This window comes from Lampetra planeri, chromosome 24 (genome assembly GCF_965212315.1).
Source record: "Lampetra planeri chromosome 24, kcLamPlan1.2.h2, whole genome shotgun sequence".
Classification (NCBI taxonomy): Eukaryota; Metazoa; Chordata; class Hyperoartia; order Petromyzontiformes; family Petromyzontidae; genus Lampetra; species Lampetra planeri.
Genome location: NC_136130.1, coordinates 2,371,157 through 2,390,457, shown reverse-complemented (window position 1 = coordinate 2,390,457; position 19,301 = coordinate 2,371,157). Strand labels below are relative to the sequence as shown.

Here is a 19,301-nt window from a genome sequence, read left to right as displayed (position 1 = left end):
CCCCTTCTTTATTTACTTACATAGTGTACTTTGTTTATTTGTATTTATGTATTTTCGTGACTTGCTTACTTTTATCTATTTTGCACTCCTATCGACGTTTTTTTATTGCAACTTGCTGACCCACCCCTTCTGGATATCTGTTAAAAAAAAACTAGTTTTATAGCTCATGGGACTTCTGCAGTCTGAATAAAGATTCTGATACTCTGACCACCGAAATATTTTCTGGAGCATAGCCCTGGATATATCCTTGTTCGAGATACTCACTATGCATTTCGGTGGGGCGGAACTTCTTTAAACAACCGCAAACTCACACTACTCAGCGATTTCCCATTTTGCTCTGAGCGGAAAACTCCGACCTACGCTTCTCACCACATTTCTGCAGTGCGCAGGCACTGCTAACATAGTAAAACAGGACACATTACTACCAATCATAAACCCAGTAAAATATATTCCGTGTCGTATGATCTCTGGTGACTGTCAGGATGATGCGCTTGCCTTGGGATGGCATAATGAACGCGGTCGCTCATGGGAAACCCACGACGGAGTGGCGATGAAAGGGGTTCAAGGACGGAACGCGCCTTAAATAAACAGGGCTCCGTCCACGGCGGAGATGGAGCGAAGACGTCGGCGGCTCGTGGGCGCTGGAGATGCCTTAGGGCTTGTGAATCTTAGCACCGTGAGAGATGGTCACGGCTTGGGGAGGTCGTCATCCAGCAGTGGATAGGTCGTGGCTGACGATGCTGACGGTTAACACTGCGTCTTCATTCAAAGCATCCGTCGATGGATCGACCCCTATTCAAAATCCGTAAGTCCTCGGCGTTTAAATCGGGTCACGTTATATTTGTGAATGTGTCACGAGTGTGTTAAATTGTGTAACCGCTATTTCCGTACAGTACTGTTGTGAGTCACCCGACCCAGATGTGTGTGTGTGGGGTGTGTGTGGTGTGTGATGTGTGGTGTGTGTGTGTGTGGTGTGTGCGTGTGTGGTGCGTGTGGTGTGTGTGTGCGTGTGTGTGTGGTGTGTGTGATGTGTGTCTGTGTGTGGTGTGTGCGTGTGGTGTGTGCGTGTGGTGTGTGTGTGTGTAGCGTGTGTGGTGTGTGTGTGTGGTGTGTGTAAGGTGTGTGAGGTGTGTGATGGGTGTGTGTGGTGTGTGTGCGTGTGTGCGTGTGTGCGTGTGGTGTGTGCGTGTGTGCGTGTGGTGTGTCTGTGGTGTGTGTGGGGGGTGTGTGTGTGGTGCGTGTGTGTGTGTGGTGTGTGTGATGTGTGTGTGGTGTATGTGGTGTGTGCGTGTGGTGTGTGTGGTGTGTGTGTGTGGCGTGTGTGTGTGGTGTGTGTGTGGAGTGTGTGTGTGGTGTGTGCGTGCGTGGTGTGTGTGCGTGTGTGGTGTGGTGCGTGTGTGTGGTGTGTGCCTGTGGTGTGTGTGTGGTGTGTGCGTGTGAGGTGTGTGCGTGTGGTGTGTGTGGTATGTACTGTGTGTGTGTGGTGTGTGTGGTGTGTGTGGTTTGTGCGTGTGTGGTGTGTGTGGGGTGTGTGTGTGGTGTGTGTGTGTGGTGTGTGCGTGTGGTGTGTGTGTGGTGTGTGTGTGTGCGTGGTGTGTGTGTGTGGGGTGTGTGGTGTGTATGTGGTGTGTGTGGTGTGTATGCGTGTGTGTGTGGTGTGTGTGTGGTGTGTGCGTGTGGTGCGTGTGTAGTGTGTTCCTGTGATTCGCGTGTGGTGTGCGTGTGGTGTTTGTGGTGTGCGTGTGATGTGGCGTGCGTGTGTGTGGTGTGAAGTGTGTGTGTAGTGTGAGTGTGTGGTGTGTGTGTGGTGTGTGTGTGTCGTGTGTGCGTGTGGTGTGTGTGTAGTGTGTGCGTGTGGTGTGTGTGGTGTGCGTGTGATGTGGGATGTGTGTGTGGTGTGTGTGTGTGGTGTGTGCGTGTGGTATGTGTGGTGTGTGCGTGTGGTGTGTGTGGTATGTGTGGTGTGTGCGTGTGTGGTGTGTGTGTGTGGTGTGTGGTGTGTGTAGTGTGTGTGGTGTGTGCGTGTGTGGTGTGTGCGTGTGGTGTGCGTGTGGTGTGTGTGGTGTTTGTGTATGGGGGGGGGGTGAGTGGTGTGTGGTGTGTGCGTGTGGTGTGTGTGTGGTGTTTGTGTGTGTGGGGTGTGTGTGGTGTGTGTGAGGGGTGTGTGTGTGGTGTGTGTGCGTGTGTGTGTGGTGTGTATGATGTATGTGGTGTGTGCGTGTGGTGTGCATGGGGTGTGTGTGGCGTGTGTGTGGTGTGTGTGTGTGGCGTGTGTGTGTGGTTTGTGGTGTGTGCGTGTGTGGTTTGTGCGTGTGTGGTGTGTGCGTGTGTGGTGCGTGTGTGTGGTGTGTGTGGTGTGTGCGTGTGGTGTGTGTGTGTGGTGTGTGTGTGGTGTGAGGTGTGTATGTGGTGCGTGTGGTTTGTGCGTGTGGTGTGTGGTTTGTGTGTGGTGTGTGTCTGGTGCGTGTGGTGTGTGCGTGTGGTGTGTGTGTGTGGTGTGTGTGGTGTGGTGTGCGGTGTGTGTGTGGGATATGTGCGTGTGGTGTGTGCGTGGTATGTAGTGTGTGGTGTGTGTGGTTTGTGCGTGTGTGGTGTGTGTGGGGTGTGTGTGCGTGTGGTGTGTGTGTGTGGTGTGTGCGTGTGGTGTGTGTGGTGTGTGTATGTGGTGTGGTGTGTGTGTGGTGTGTGTGGGTTGTGTGTGGTGTGTATGTGGTATGTGTGGTGTGTATGTGGTGTGTGTGTGCGTGTGGTGTGTGTGTGTAGTGTGTTCGTGTGGTGCGCGTGTGGTTTGCGTGTGGTGTTTGTGGTGTGCGTGTGATGTGGCGTGCATGTGTGGTGAGTTTGTGGTGTGTAGTGTGTGTGTAGTTTGTGTGTGTGGTGTGTGTGTGGTGTGTGTGTTGTGTGGTGTGTGTGTAGTGTGTGCGTGTGGTGTGTGTGGTGTGTGTGTGGTGTGTGTGTGGTGTGTGCGTGTGGGGTGTGTGGTATATGTGGTGTGTGCGTGTGTGGTGTGTGTGTGGTGTGTGTAGTGTGTGTGTGGTGTGTGCGTGTGGTGTGCGTGTGGTGTGTGTGGTGTTTGTGTGGGGGGGGGGTGTGGTGTGTGCGTGTGGTGTGCGTGTGGTGTGTGGTGTTTGTGTGTGTGTGGTGTGTGCGTGTGGTGTGCGTGTGGTGTGTGTGTGGTGTTTGTGTGTGTGGGGTGTGTGTGGGGTGTGTGTGGTGTGGTGTGTGTGGTGTGCGAGTGTGGTGTGTGCGAGTGTGGTGTGTGTGTGGTGTTTGTGTGTGTGGGGTGTGTGTGTGGGGTGTGTGTGTGGGGTGTGTGTGTGGGGTGTGTGTGTGGGGTGTGTGTGTGGGGTGTGTGTGTGGGGTGCGTGTGTGGTGTGTGCGTGTGTGGTGTGTGCGTGTGTGGTGTATGTGGTGTGGTGTGTGTGTGTGTGATGTGCGTGTGTGGTGTGCGCCTGACATTGAATGGGGGGGTAGCGACCTGATTTCCATTCCCACTTACGACCAAACGTCAATGACCGAAATAAAGAAATATTTGAACCGATCCTGATAACTTCCCCGAGGGCGGCCTCGGCCTTACCATTGGTTATCCTGGTGCGGTGCGTCAACAAATTGTCGCTGGGGAGACAAAGACGGCTGGTCAAAACCATGCCCCCCCCATATCTGCTGACAGCACTCGTTCGTGTGTTTATACACGGGGTTTTGACTTTGTGTATGTATTTTTTTTATAGGTCGCTGTATCTGTGTACTGTATAGATTGTGTGCATGCAGTCATTAGTATAGTCATATCCATTAATTAACTGCTCGGCTTTGCAGACTTTAAGTTACGTGTATTAAAAACAATATTTTATAGTCTTCTTGGTTCTTTTGGTAAAGTCACGTAGAAGGGAAGTAATAAAATAATAAAAATAAAACATAATAAAACAATTCTCACGACGTTTCGGCCACAACGCAAGCAGCCGTCCTCAGGCGAAGAATGATACATTATCAAGCTAGGAGCTTATATAGGTGTAGCGAGGAGGAGCGCCTTAACAAAAGAATGTGCATATGAAGAGGAATTTAGCATACCAATGGGCAATGCGTAGGAGGTGGGCGGAGGGGTTTCAAAGTCCCATTATGCCCATGCACACCTCCTACGCATTGCCCATTGGTATGCTAAATTCCTCTTCATATGCACATTGTTTTGTTAAGGCGCTCCTCCTCGCTACACCTATATAAGCTCCTAGCTTGATAATGTCTCATTCTTCGCCTGAGGACGGCTGCTTGCGTTGTGGCCGAAACGTCGTGAGAATTGTTTTATTATGTTTTATTTTTATTATTTTATTACTTCCCTTCTACGTGACTTTACCGAAAGAACCAAGAAGATGAATCCCTGCAGTCACGAAAGCTTTAAATCGAAATATTTTATAGTATTTAATCCAAAAAAATTTGAGTACGTGATGCGTTCTCTTAGCCTTGTATTCTTTCTTACTGGTTGTGCCATGTTCATGCACCACCTTGCCAATACCGCGTCACAGTTTTTTATGGGTTGTTTTTGTTTGTTGAGATGTTTGTTGATTCTAAAACCAGGTTTCTATGGTCTAACCTCGTCCCCATCGAAAATGGTCACTGCCCAAATTGGTTTTACCCGTGCTAATGAAACCAAACCAAAGAGGTTTCGTGTAAGCCGTCACTCTTCCTTGATCAGGCAATCGAATATATTGCACGGCATGTCGCGTTAATACATACTTGTGTATGTTTGTGTTATAGTATATACTGTATACTTTAACTATATATTGTGCATCAGTAAAGCAAACAAAAATGTCATACGCATGGGAAAAAAATTTACAACCCTGTGTGAATCCACTGCTGTATGAAGGCCTCTGCACGCAGTTTTGGTGGTGGTTGTTTGACCATACTTCACCACGTTGGTCACTGTGTTGGCAAAGGGGGTTTTGCCGATCGCCACTAATTAGTAGCCGTAAACTTTAATTTAATTGAAGAACGTCGCATTCACAGCGCAGTAAGCTAACCCCTGTTTAACCGCTCCAACGAAATGTATACACTGCACACCAATGCCAATTTGTTTATACAGTACACTTGAAGAACTTTGTAGAGTATAACATGATGATTCAGAGACAGAGATCCCACAGTGCAGTGGCGAGTGATACCTGAACCGGTCATCCCCCTCCACCCCCCTCCTTGCATTGACCAGCGCGGGGAAGTATAGTAAAAACATCTCCATAATTGACACGGTGTGGGTGGGCCCTCATTCAGCGGTGGATTGACACAAGGATTGTGAATTATAATTTAGTATTACTCTAGTTTACTCAGGGAAGCCTCACTGAGCATCATGACTTATTTTTTAAAGGAGGGCCCTGCCAAGCATTTAAAGTATATACATTCAAATGGTGTAATTTGCAGGTAATCTCATTTGTCAAATTTGGACCATATTTTTACATCATCATCAACCATGGCCAGGGCCGTCCATAGGGCGGTATGGGCCACCCCGACGCTTTCAAACTGAACCGAAAGTATTACATATGACACCGTGACGTCGAAGCGCCCCCCCCCCCCAAGCGTGGGGCCCGGGGCGGTTGCCCCACTTCGTCGTGCCCTATAGGGACGGCTCTGGCTATGGTAAATCCACTGCCGTAGAAGAGGTTTTTTGGGTTAGATCGCGTAAATGTGTCGTTAAACCCGCCACCACCAATTAGTAAGGTTTGTCACGTAAACAGAACATACCAATTCGCTACTTGTACAACACACCGGTGTGTTGGAGAGTAACCTCACGAAATGTATAATTCGAGTCCAAGTCGGTTTAACGACACGTTTGTAGTGGTGATACGCGCTGGGTGTATATGTCGTGTGCCAGCGCGTATGTACGGGTGTGTGTGTGGTGACGCGCGCTGACGGGGAGGAGCAGGCGTCAGTGCGCGGGTGGGGGTAGTGCTGCTGATTGGCTGTGTGCCGGTGACGCGCCCAGAGGGAGTGATCGGGTAGCAGCGCGGTGTGATTGGTCGGGGAGTGGAAACACGCGCTGAGCGGAACCGGATCGTAGGGATAGCGCGTGGGGATTGGGTAACTGAGGAGCGGTGCCGACGTTGAGGTCCGCATCCGCTCCGTCTCCCGGGAAGAAGGGGTATATAAGGTGATGCACAGAGGAGCAGGGGAGAAGTGGAACCATCTAAGAATGAAGACGAAGGTGCAGAGATAGAGCCCGGAGAGGAGAGTAATGGAGAGTAATGGAGAGTAGAGGAGAGTAAGGTATAAGTGTGTAGCCAGCGAGAGAGAACGGTCTACACGAGCTGAGTAATGTATAGTGTGTAGCCAGCGAGAGAGAACGGTCTACACGAGCTGAGTAATGTATAGTGTGTAGCCAGCGAGAGAGAACGGTCTACACGAGCTGAGTAATGTATAGTGTGTAGCCAGCGAGAGAGAACGGTCTACACGAGCTGAGTAATGTATAGTGTGTAGCCAGCGAGAGAGAACGGTCTACACGAGCCGAGTATGCATACGGTGTAGCCAGAGAGAGAGATGCAAAGTCTACACGAGGCGAGTGGAGAGTGTAGCAGAGGCGCAGAGTCTACACGAGGCGAGAGAGGAGTGTAGCCGAGGCGCGGAGTCTACACGAGGCACAGAGAGCCGGCAGCACAGAATCCAGAGTCAAGAGAAGCGCATTGTGAAGAAGAGAGGCCACGCGTTGTATTGTTACAAGTCAAGATTTAATAAAAGAAGTGTGTTCCCGTCAAGGAGTTTCCTGCCGTCATTTTCCAATACTTCATCTGGCGTCAGAAGTGAAACGGGCTTCCAAGTATGGAGACGAGGAAGACCCGTAGGACCCACGGGATTGACCGCGAGGAAGACCTGGACGACTCGGGGCCGCTGGTGGCGGGGGGTGAGGAAGAGGACTTGCCCACGCTGCAGGGTCCGTCGACGGCGCCGGCCGAGCGACCGGGGACAGACGCCGGGCTTCGTGAGGCGCACTCCCGACTGGCGGAGCTGCTGCTCGCCGCCGCGTCCATCTTGGCGGAGATCAGCTCGTCGGGAGGAGCGGGGACGGTGGGGGACATTTTACAAGGTCGCCCCGCAGATTCCCGCCAAAACGAATGGGGGATTCCCGCCATTGCGCCTGGGCCTACTTTTGGCGGGAACGGCGAGCGCCACGTGGTGGTGGGTTCCCAAGCGCGCGCATCGACGTCATCAGCGCGCGAGGGGGTCCGCCATCTTACGTCTGCTGCTGGAGCCGCCATCTTAGACACCGACGGACAGGCGGAGAGGAACCACGAGGCGGATGACTTCATTTTTCAGCAGCGCCTGCCCACGTTGTCAGCCTTCAAGGCGGAAGGCGGAGACTGGGGCCAATTTCAGCGAAGGTTTTTGGCGCATCAAGAGATGTCAGCGTGGTCCGATGCTACGGCGCTGCGGGCATTGCCCGCCATGCTGGACGACGATGCGCTCGCGGCCTTCAGGGCTGCACGGAAGTCGGACCGCTCCACGCTGAAGGATGCGCTGGGTTTGTTGGCCAGGGTCTACGGGCCTCCCTCTACGTGCCGCCATCAGTTCTACGCAAGACGGAAAGCGGCCACGGAGACCGCGCTGGCCTATCGCACGGCGTTGCTGGCTCTTGCTGATGCTGCGTTCCCTCGGATGGACGAGGAGGGCCAAGACGCGATGGTTTTGGAGCAGCTGCTCAAGTTGGCGCAGGACCTGGGGGTCCCTATCAACACAGCTGACGAGATTGATATTTCTTCTTTGAGAGTCGCCACGAGTATTCAAGCGCACGAGGCCCTGCAACGGAAGCAAGGCGTTGGTTGCAACGCTGCTGTCGTCGCAGCCCCGGGTTTGGTGGTCGCCGAACCCCAAGTCGTCAGCCCACGAGAGGAGGCGTTCGCCACGGGACGACCAGGGGACTGGAGGCCGGGGGCCCGGTCGCCTCTGCGATCGGGCCGAAAGTCGGAGCAACCAAGATCTACTCCGACCCTCGTCACGTGCTATAACTGCGGCCTCCGGGGCCACGTGGCGTCCGGGTGCCGCGCTCCGCGGCAGCGCGCCATGGGAGCTCGGCTGGACGACGACCGAGAGCCCAAGTCATCTCTACAATCCCCGGCAAGTCGCGGCACCTCACACGCTCGGCCTGTTTATTCGGCACACATGGGACGCCGCGTTGCGGCGGAGGAGGGCCGGTTAAGGTTCGGGGATTCGGTTCGGCGAGGGGGGTTCGGCCGGGACCAGGGAGACATTGAATGGGCGGAATTGGGGCATAGAATTGTGGCTGCTTCGGCGGGTTCGTCCGTTGTTACGGGATCTATTGATGGGGTTGAGATTAGGGTGTTAGTGGACACGGGGGCATCGGCAACTATTATATCGGACCTCATTTATAATATTCTTCCGGTCCAATGTCGTCCGCTGCTTCCAGTGGATGTGCCATTTTACGCCGCTAATGGGGGATCGTTGGGCATTATCGGTCAGGTTAGGGCGTCCATTTGCATTGGAGATATCAAATTGTCGGGACCCGTTTTCGTTTCGTCTTCTTTGGCAGTTCCGTGTCTTTTGGGCACTGACTTTTTGGCTAAAATGCCCATTAAAATTCTTATCGATCAACGATGCATTGAACTGCCATCGGGTCGCCGGATTTCATTTTTGACGGGCCCTACTGACATTCGGACGGCGTGCGCTACGATACAAGCGGTGGCGACGCAGACAGTGCAAGTGCCCCCGGGTTCACAGATGTTGATTCCCCTCCGGTTGCGGAAACCATGGGTGAGGGAGGCTTCGGGACAGAGTATGCTTTTGGGTCCTTCTAACAAGGCTGTCGGGGGTCTTGATTTATCGGTGGCTCACACTTTGGTGCGGGCTGACAGGGATCCGTTTGTGATGGTTTTGAACGCGGGGTCGCGACCAGCTGTCATTCCGCAGGGCACCGTGCTGGCTCACGCGGCGCAGGTCCCTGGGGATGATGGGTTGGTTGCGCAGGTGGGCTCGAGCCCCGCGCGGAACGTTGAGCCAAGGGAAGACCTTGAGTGGGTCCATTCGTTATGTGCCGCCTCGGACGATTTGTCGGCGGCGCAGTTGGGTGCGCTGCGCGAGTTGCTCATTGAATTCTCTGATGTATTCAGTAAACATAAGTATGACATTGGGTGCACGGATTTGTTGCACCATCACATTGAAACGGGCGATGCGGCGCCGGTCAGGCTAAATCCCTTCCGACTGAGTCCCGTGGAGAAGGAATATGTTCAGTCGGCTGTTAACGATATGCTAGAAGCCGATATTATTTCGCCCTCCTCTAGCCCGTGGGGAGCGCCTATTGTGCTGGTTAAGAAGCAGGACGGGTCCCTGCGATTCTGCGTTGATTTCCGTCGCCTGAATAAGATCTCTGTGGCTGACGCGTATCCGCTCCCCAGGATGGATGAGTCCCTCGATGCATTGTCTGGTGCGCGATATTTTTCGACTCTTGATTTGTTATCGGGGTTTTGGCAGTTGCCGCTCGACGAAGAGTCGAAACCTAAGACAGCATTTCGGACTCCAGGGGGGCTGTTCCAGTTTAACCGGTTACCCATGGGACTTCACTCCTCTCCAGCGACGTTTCAGCGACTTATGGAGCTGGTTTTGTCGGGCTTGCAGTGGGATACATGCTTGATTTATATGGACGATGTCATTGTTTTCAGTAAAACGTTTGAGGAACACCTCCGGCGATTGAGAGGGGTGTTCTTGCGAATGCGATCGGCTAAGTTGAAATTTAAACCGGCCAAATGTCACCTCCTTCGTAGGTCCGTTAGATACTTGGGTCACATTGTCGATTCTTCGGGGATCTCCACCGATCCCGCGAAGACGGATTGTGTCGGTTCGTGGCCGACACCTACGTCCGTTTCCGACGTGCGTAGTTTCATCGGGTTTGCTTCTTATTATCGGCGGTTCGTTGAGCACTTCGCCACTATTGCAAAACCCTTGCACGCTCTAACGGCGAAGGGAGTGAAGTTCAAATGGGGACCGGAGGAGGAGGCCGCGTTTCGCTCCCTCCGGGACGCCTTGGTGGGTGCCCCACCCTTGTGTTATCCCGATTTTGCCAGTCCCTTTTTGCTGGACACGGATGCTAGCAACACGGGCATTGGGGGGGTGCTATCCCAAGTCGTTGGGGGTGTCGAAAGAGTTGTCGCCTACGGTAGTAGGGTGTTGTCTCCGGCGGAGCAGCGCTACTGTGTCACCCGTCGCGAGCTGCTTGCCATTGTTTTTTTTGTGCAGCAGTTTAGGCCATATCTTTATGGTCGTCACTTTACAGTCAGAACGGACCACGCGGCGCTACAGTATTCATTGAGGGTCGCCCAGCCCTCGGGCCAGTTGTCGCGTTGGTTGGAAGTCCTCCAGGATTATCAGTTTACGACTACGTACCGTAAGGGGTTGCGACACACGAATGCCGATTGCTTGTCGCGGTTGTTGCCTTGTGATGAATGCGCATGTTTGTCGGGATCGGCGCGCTGTAAACCGACGCTTGCGGGGGAGATGGGGGCACTGGCTGCGACAGCGGGCGCACCGATCGGGGATGATTCCACTGCCTCTCAGGGTCGGGACTCGCTGCTCTCGCTGTCGCTCAGCGAATGGGGCCGCCTCCAGATGGCGGACAGCTCGCTGCTAGCATTGCGCCGCAAGGTTGGGGGTCCCGAGGGGGACCAGGAGCGTACCGGCTCCTATGTACTTGAGCGGGGCGTGTTATTGAAATGGGACAGTTTGTCCCGGCGGAACGCACTCGTGGTGCCTTCCGCTGTGAGGGGGAGGGTTGTCTTGGCGGCACACGAACGCCTCTTGCACTTGGGAGTTAACAAGACGCTTGCCCTGCTTCAGCGTGACTATTACTGGCCGGGAATGGGAAGTGATGTGGTGCATATTCTGAAGGGGTGCGTTGAGTGCGCCAGGCGTAAACCACCGGCCGTGGCAGCTAATCCACCGCTGCAATCTATTCAGGTCTCGCGTACCAACGAGCTCGTTGCACTCGATATTTTGGGGCCCTTCCCAGTCACGCCGAGAGGGAATAAATATTTGTTAGTGGGGGTCGAATACTTTACCCGATGGCCTATGGCGTGGCCTCTCGCTAACCAGTCGGCAGCGGCTGTGACGGATGCCTTCGTCCAGGGCTATGTCCTGGACAAGGGGGCTCCCGAACGCCTGCTGACCGACCAAGGTAAAAATTTTTCGAGTAAATTGTTGCAAGAGGTGTGCGATCTGTTGGGTACCAAGAAGGTGCGTACCTCCCCGTACCACCCGCAGACTGACGGGATGGTGGAGAGACTCCACAAAACCTTGACTTCCATGCTGTGCCAGCAGGTGTGCGAGGCACATGTAGATTGGGACCTGCAGGTCCCGGGAGTCCTTGCCGCGTATAGAATGGCCCCCCATGCAGCTACGGGGTTTTCCCCATTCTATTTGATGTACGGTCGGGAAGCTGACCCGCCAATAGAAACGCAACTTGGCCTGTCCGCTCCACGAACTAATTCTAATTTGGCAGAACATATTAAGTTTAATATTCACAAGCTGACAGAGGCGAGGGAGGCCGCGCGGCTTAATTCGCGGGCTCGCCAAATTGCTAATGAACGGTTGCGGGCACGGAAGGTGTCCATGCACGAATGGAAACCAGGTGACAGGGCCTGGCTGCATTGCCCTCAGGCACCCTTGGCTACGTCGCCTAAATTGTTGAGACCGTGGAGGGGACCCGTGGAGGTCGTGCGCGTTGCACGGCCCCAGTGCGTTCAGATAAAGTGGGGAAAGCGCCGGTGGTACGTTCACCCCTCCCGACTGAAACCGTTCTCGCCTCCATATGGCCTCCCCTTGTGTCGTGATGGCCGGGCGTGTGACGTGACCGGCGACCCAGAGGGGGAAATGTCTCTGCCTGATCCACACGTATTTTCGCCTGATCTGCTCCCAGGTGTCTCGGAACTGACAGCTGCCGATCACCGGCGGCCGGATCTCCGCGGCGGGGCCGGCCCTTTCAGGCCCGTTCCGCGCCGTCTGGAGCAGCCGGAACCGCCGGACGGTCGTCAGTGTCCCGCCCCATACGATGGACCAGCCAGACGGACTCGCGCCAGGTCGTGCTACTTTGCATGACCTGCCTCGTGAGGAGTCGGGGCAGTTGGAGCGCCTCGTCACTGCGTGTAGTCGCAGGGACGTGGGGCGCGTTCGTTTCGAATTTGCTCGTATCGTGTTATTGTTGACTTTTCGGGTTCATTGTCAATCTGTACATAGTTATTCTTGTTGTTGTTGTTGTGGTGTTATGTTACGGGGCACACTCGGGGGGTTACGGGGTTTTTTTTTGTTGGTTGTCGTTTTATCGTCGCGGTTGGTTGTTGTTAGCAGCCGGGCCGGCTGCGAGCTATGTGGGAGGGGGTGATGTAGTGGTGATACGCGCTGGGTGTATATGTCGTGTGCCAGCGCGTATGTACGGGTGTGTGTGTGGTGACGCGCGCTGACGGGGAGGAGCAGGCGTCAGTGCGCGGGTGGGGGTAGTGCTGCTGATTGGCTGTGTGCCGGTGACGCGCCCAGAGGGAGTGATCGGGTAGCAGCGCGGTGTGATTGGTCGGGGAGTGGAAACACGCGCTGAGCGGAACCGGATCGTAGGGATAGCGCGTGGGGATTGGGTAACTGAGGAGCGGTGCCGACGTTGAGGTCCGCATCCGCTCCGTCTCCCGGGAAGAAGGGGTATATAAGGTGATGCACAGAGGAGCAGGGGAGAAGTGGAACCATCTAAGAATGAAGACGAAGGTGCAGAGATAGAGCCCGGAGAGGAGAGTAATGGAGAGTAATGGAGAGTAGAGGAGAGTAAGGTATAAGTGTGTAGCCAGCGAGAGAGAACGGTCTACACGAGCTGAGTAATGTATAGTGTGTAGCCAGCGAGAGAGAACGGTCTACACGAGCTGAGTAATGTATAGTGTGTAGCCAGCGAGAGAGAACGGTCTACACGAGCTGAGTAATGTATAGTGTGTAGCCAGCGAGAGAAAACGGTCTACACGAGCTGAGTAATGTATAGTGTGTAGCCAGCGAGAGAGAACGGTCTACACGAGCCGAGTATGCATACGGTGTAGCCAGAGAGAGAGATGCAAAGTCTACACGAGGCGAGTGGAGAGTGTAGCAGAGGCGCAGAGTCTACACAAGGCGAGAGAGGAGTGTAGCCGAGGCGCGGAGTCTACACGAGGCACAGAGAGCCGGCAGCACAGAATCCAGAGTCAAGAGAAGCGCATTGTGAAGAAGAGAGGCCACGCGTTGTATTGTTACAAGTCAAGATTTAATAAAAGAAGTGTGTTCCCGTCAAGGAGTTTCCTGCCGTCATTTTCCAATACTTCACGTTGATATTTACGTGATATCACCCAAAAACCTGTACTATGCAAATTGTTCCCGAAAGCCTACGTGCTAAACCTCTCACGATGTATATAAATCCACCAGCACACCAAGTGCTTCCATCGCTCCGTCTCATCAGTGGCTGAAATTGTCCTCTCATATTTATACATATATATGTATAGACTGTATACTAATACAGTAGTTTAAATACACCCGTATCTGTGTTATGCTGTATGCGTACATCATCATTATTGCCAGTGAATGTGGAAAAGCGTTCGTTACATTTGGTTTCCTCTTAGGAATTAGTTATTTTCAACTCTTGTTTTGACGCTTATTGATTCGCCAAAAGTCGGAAATTTGTGCAGCTCTATGACCAAACCGGGTCATTGTGCCCGCCTGTAATTGTGTGCGTTACTCACACACATTGCTAAGTTCGACTTAACCCACCGTTGACAAACACGGAGACAGAAAGGAAAAAAGGCACTCGGGAACACTGAGAAGACATCCATTGATAGAGCGACAGCCCCAGAGACAATACCACAGATACACTGAGACACAGAATAAGAGCCACAGAGAGACAGAAATATCGAGACAGACTCTGAGACACACAAAGAAAGACGGAAAGAGACGCAGAGACGTACACAGCAAGGCAGATACAATCATGAGAGACAGACCGAGCTGGGGGAGAGACATAGAGAGACACAAGAATACACGAAGAGAGACAGACACATGAGGACACACATGGGGGAAAGCAGAGAGACACACACGAGGACAACTTCCTCTCTTCCCTGTTAACACAATGCAGTACAAGTCTATGGCATGCCATACATTGAGTGAAATACCATTGAGAGTCGTCGTTAATGTTATAACATTATAATGAATATTATCCAGAACAAATGTTTATTTTTTAAAGCAGTACACAGAGTGTACTTCCAGAATTTGTATGCGTTACATAAAAAAGAAGACTATTTTTGCGCGCATCGTAGACTATTTTGTGTCAGCAAGTTAACGATGAACGCCTTCGTGTGAACGTAATTCGATGGATTATTATAGACAGACACAACCACGGCACGATGCATCCTCTCCATATTCAACTACTGACACTGTCACTACAGAAGTTTATTGGCGCAGTGGTAACACCGTGAGCCTCACAGCAAGCAGAGGCTGGGTTCCATTCCAGACACGGGTGTCTTTCTATGTGTGGAGTTTGTCTTCTGCAGAGTGTTTGTGTGGACTTGGCCTCAAATGAATATCTGGTGCCTTCACATGTGCCACTCGCCAACAGCACTTGCCCCTTGTATGTTCTCCCCCTGTTGAAGTCCTTGGGGTTCCGCGATTTCTCAGAACTAAATACAACGTAGCTGGTATTGACCCACAAACATCGCATTGCTAACAAACGACTTGGTGCGTTATGACTCTCACATACGGTCTCCTGCGAAGATCATCCTCTTCGATGCTTCCCTGGGATAAACAAACATTATCATAAACACGACAATATACTCAAACACATTCGTGATTAAAAACACATAGTTCCACTTCCATTTTCAATTTGCATTGCTGTACAGTATTTACACAAAGTAACCACGTCGGGTCGTTTCCTCTGGATTATAAAAGTAGGGTGCCTCTTATAATCTCGTATTGTGTGTGGCCAGCTTTGTACAACTTTACTGACACAGAACACATTTCGTGTAATATAAAGCCACAACAGCAGATCATTGTTCTCACCTGAAGACGGACGCTTGTGTTGCGACCGAAACGTCGTGTTCTCTTTTATTATTCTTTCTATCTATCTACATGACTTTACCGAAAGAACCAGAGAGTAATTTAAATTGTACCAAAGGCATTGTGCATGTACTATGTTTAAGCGTGCTGTGTCTATGCGTTTGTTAAATATAAATTAAAATTTAAGTGGAGCTCTTGTGTGTAGTACAAAACTACTACTCATGAACCGAGTTACACATTCGTAGATAAAATTAACTATATACAATTTGATATTTCAAAAATATATAACTTTCTGATGAGTAGTAGCATTATACTTCAAGAGATTCGATGTACAGCCCATACAAAGGTTATAAAGACCACGTTATCTATTAAACTCAACGTTACAATTCAGTACCGTGCATTGCACCCACGTATATATTTTAACATTTCGTCTTTTGATGGACTATTTACTTTGCCAAGCAACATCACAAACAGCAGCTAATCGTACATTCAACTGTTAATAGATTTGTTACGGTTCAGTGTGCCACTTTTGTATATAAATAGTACAATATGAAGCGTTACGTGTACATAAACACATTATAGTGATATACCTATGTTTGTTTTTGTGTGTAGATTATATAACACGAGACAATAGAGGTGTTTTATGTTGCATAATTCCATATGTCTACACAAATAGCACACAGCTCTAAGCTATAAAGTGGGATGTGTTTGAAAGGTTGAGATTTTAAAATGTTTTATACAAAAAACGAGGTGGGAGCGGTGGGGCAGTGGTTAGCGCACTGCGCAACAATGAATCCCGGACAACCTCAGTTTTGATCCCAAAGCTTTCATGATCAGTGGCGAATGTTAACAGAACACCCCCCCATGTCTTCATCAACTATAAGTCAGTGTGGTGAATCTTGATTTGTGGTGAAGTATGGCCCAACAACCATCGCGGCCTGCAGAATAATCTGACAAAACGTTGTAAATTATCACTTTTATTACCGGTACAGTACGAAGTAAATAAATGCACACCTTTTTGGGGTTTGTTTCATATTCTCGGCACACTGTAAAACAAGTTTTTTTGTACAGAATTGTGCGAGATAAAACGACAGCAAGCTCCGCGCTTTAATTTCACAACATTCTGCGCGTCGTCGTCGATCTTTGTGCATTTCACGAGCTAAACAATTAGTAATTTATCTTTTGATTTAAAGCTTTCGTGCCTGCAGGGATTCATATTCTTGGTTCTTTCGGTAAAGTAACGTAGAAGGGAAATAATAAAATAATCACATTTTAACAATATGCCAGTATCAATGAGAAACCGTCTTCTACCGGATCATAAGACGCACGCAATATGAATTATGTTTTATTTTATTATTTCACTTCTACGTGACTTTACCGAAAGAACCAATAATATAAATTACTTTATCTCTCCCCCGATCCCCTCTTTGTTTAAAACCATGAACAAAGTAACAAGCTGTACATCTCTGGAACCATTTTTGCCAGTATCAATGAAAAACCGGATTATAAGACGCACCTATTTGTCCCTTGTTGTTTAAATAAAATGTTGTTGGTGCGTCTTAAAAGTCATGTATGTGTGTGCGTGACCAGAGTTGTACAACTTTATCGACACTGGTAACACGTTTTGGAGGTGCGTCGTATAATATAAGGTGTAGAAGAGGTCAATGCAATCTGTGTTTAAACGTGATGTGTAGATACTTTATTCTTTGACTTGGAGTGTCAAGTGCATCGCTTGTGTGCAGTATAACACTACTAATGAGCCGAGTAATGCATTTAATACATCTAATATTTAACGAACTCTCTGTTAAACGTAATATTTCATAAACTACATGTTAAATGTGTAACTCGGCCGTGATGAGTAGCTCTGTACTACACACAAGAGATATGTTTTATAGCCCAATACAAAGGTTTGATACAGAACACTACACATCAACTCTCACTACTTGCTGTGAATAGAACTCATGATTCGCTGCTGCTGAAGTATCCCTGTATCGGTAAAAGCACCAATCTGTTCCATCACGTGTAAATTAGCAAAAACAAACTCTTACTTTTAGCGTGCTGTTTGTAAGCGTTCATCATTCACAAACCCTATAACTTTGTGTTAACTCGCATTATGGTTACTGAAGAGAACATTTCATACCATCCATCATTGTTTCGTTGGTTGAGTAATCCTCAAGAAAACCAGACTTTGTTGTGCAGGGGATTGTGGCTTTTTAGTAGCAGTTTATTCGTGATTTAAGTATATTTTCTAATATTTTAGTAACTGGTGAAAATAGAGATTTGTAGCCATTTTTATATATTGTACGAATAAGAGCAAATTTCCACTCTAATTGAGAGGTTGAAAATGGTTGAAAAGGTTGGAAATGTGTGTGAGGGGTCTAAAGATGAGATCTACCATTGCCAGAAGTGCAAATGCAGGAAACTCGTATTTTCCCGTGGATGACGATGTCTTAATTGATAGTAGCGTATGCAGTACTGAATTGAACGTTTGCCAGAAGATTATCGGGATTTCTTTTTTGTAAATGTAGAAGTTTGATGAGATGAAAATGTAGCGTTTCTTACAAGGCAATGACATCTATTTGTTGTGTTATATATATTCCAATCAGGGAGGTTGTTTGATGTGTTTGCATTATTACAGGCTATATCTCTGGTTTGCATTAATTCTGAGATGTTCGGATCGTGTGTGATGGATGAGACGACAGTGATATTGAGTTCGATGGTTTTATTGATAATGGGGTAAAAACAGAGACCAGAGTTACTAGGCGAGAGAATAGCAGCAGTCCGCTCTGCCGGTTCTAGATGATCCAGCAGCAGTACAAACACCAGCCACGGGAGGACCTCTCCCGAGCAGGAGCTCATCCTGAAGGCCATGGCCACAGCATGGGGTCTTCATCAAGAGAACTTCCAGCACCGCCTCTTTATTAACTGCCGGGAACTGCCGCTGCCAATTCGTTCACGATGGAATATGTGGGAGATTAAGGGAGAATAGGTGGGAGATTAAGGGAGATTAAACCACTCTTTAGCCCACCACACGCGAGTCAACGAAGCCGCCCAGGAGGTGGCCGATTCACTCAGTTGCATGGGGTGACTCGAATGTCGCAGCTGATATGCTAATTTCTCACATTAACATAGCCACTTCCATACCCTCGTTCAGGAGGCCACTCTCCTATTTTACAGTTACATGCTAATTTCTCACATTAACATCACTAGCCCCGGCCACTTCTTTATAACCCTTGAGCTACACCCATTTCAAACCTTTTAAAACAGTCTGCCTCAGCAGCAGACCATGCTTTCCCAACTGATGATGGACGCTTGTATTGTGGCCGAAATGTCGTGATTTATTTTATACCTACGTGACTTTACCGAAAGAACGAAAGAGTATAACGGTGGTTACACATCTGGTGTCTGCGAGAATTAAGGGTGTTACGATGTGGCGATACTACGATATATACTATCTATATCTGCCATGCTGTTTCTCAAAGATGTCCAATTGTTCAAATTGTTTATGTAACTTTACTCGCTGTCTTCCCCGCTGCAACTTTAATGCTCCCAGTCAAATCGCATTCTCAGTCAGTCGCTCGTTTACTCATTAGATTATTTTTAATTGTACTTTTTGTACCCTGCTATACATAATCCATTTGTTACCCGTCTTGTCTGTGAATTGTTTAACATCATCCACATTTCTGTTGCGTCTAGTTTGTCCAGCTTTCACAACATGTATTGATTATCGTGCCTCGTGTATAGGATAAGTTCCGGGTTTACACACTGTATGTTTCTTGCCAGGCAGAATTTTCAGACATTAACAAAGAGCACACGAATTAAAGTTGTAATGGATATCGTATTCCGAACGATACACGATGCGTAATATTTCATTTCAATTCTACGTCTAGGTATGAGTGAGGGACAATTAATACTTCTCAAAAAGTTGACGAGATTCACTATACTGTACACTATCACTTTTTTAATACTTCCAATTAAAAAAAAACGTTTAAAATAGCGGTAGGTTTTTACCCTTTTAACTGGTACAAAACTGACACCTTTATTCAAGGCATCATGTTTGCAATGACCACAACACAAGTAGTCAATAAAGCAAACAAAAAGAAGCAACTCTGATAAGGATAATAATATGCACTGTCCTTGAAGTTGATTGGCCCACACCCGAGACGGCTTTCTTTAGAGCCTAGTCCCCATTGGTGTAGGGCCAGATGACACCAGAAGGCGTACGTATTATCCTTATCAGAGTTGCTTCTTTTTGTTTGCTTTATTGACTACTTGTGTTG

At 49.6% G+C, this 19,301-nt stretch overlaps 1 protein-coding gene across 1 annotated transcript in view; it reads left to right on the top strand.

The window, feature by feature from the left end:
• Window positions 1-313: 313 nt before the first annotated feature.
• The window catches only part of LOC144726655 (cyclin-dependent kinase inhibitor 2A-like), a 42,150-nt gene continuing 23,162 nt past the window's right edge, over window positions 314-19,301 (top strand). Inside the window, exon 1 of the mRNA XM_078605410.1 lies at window positions 314-805. The gene's annotated coding sequence lies outside the window, so the exon portion shown is untranslated. The remainder of the gene's footprint in view (window positions 806-19,301) is intronic.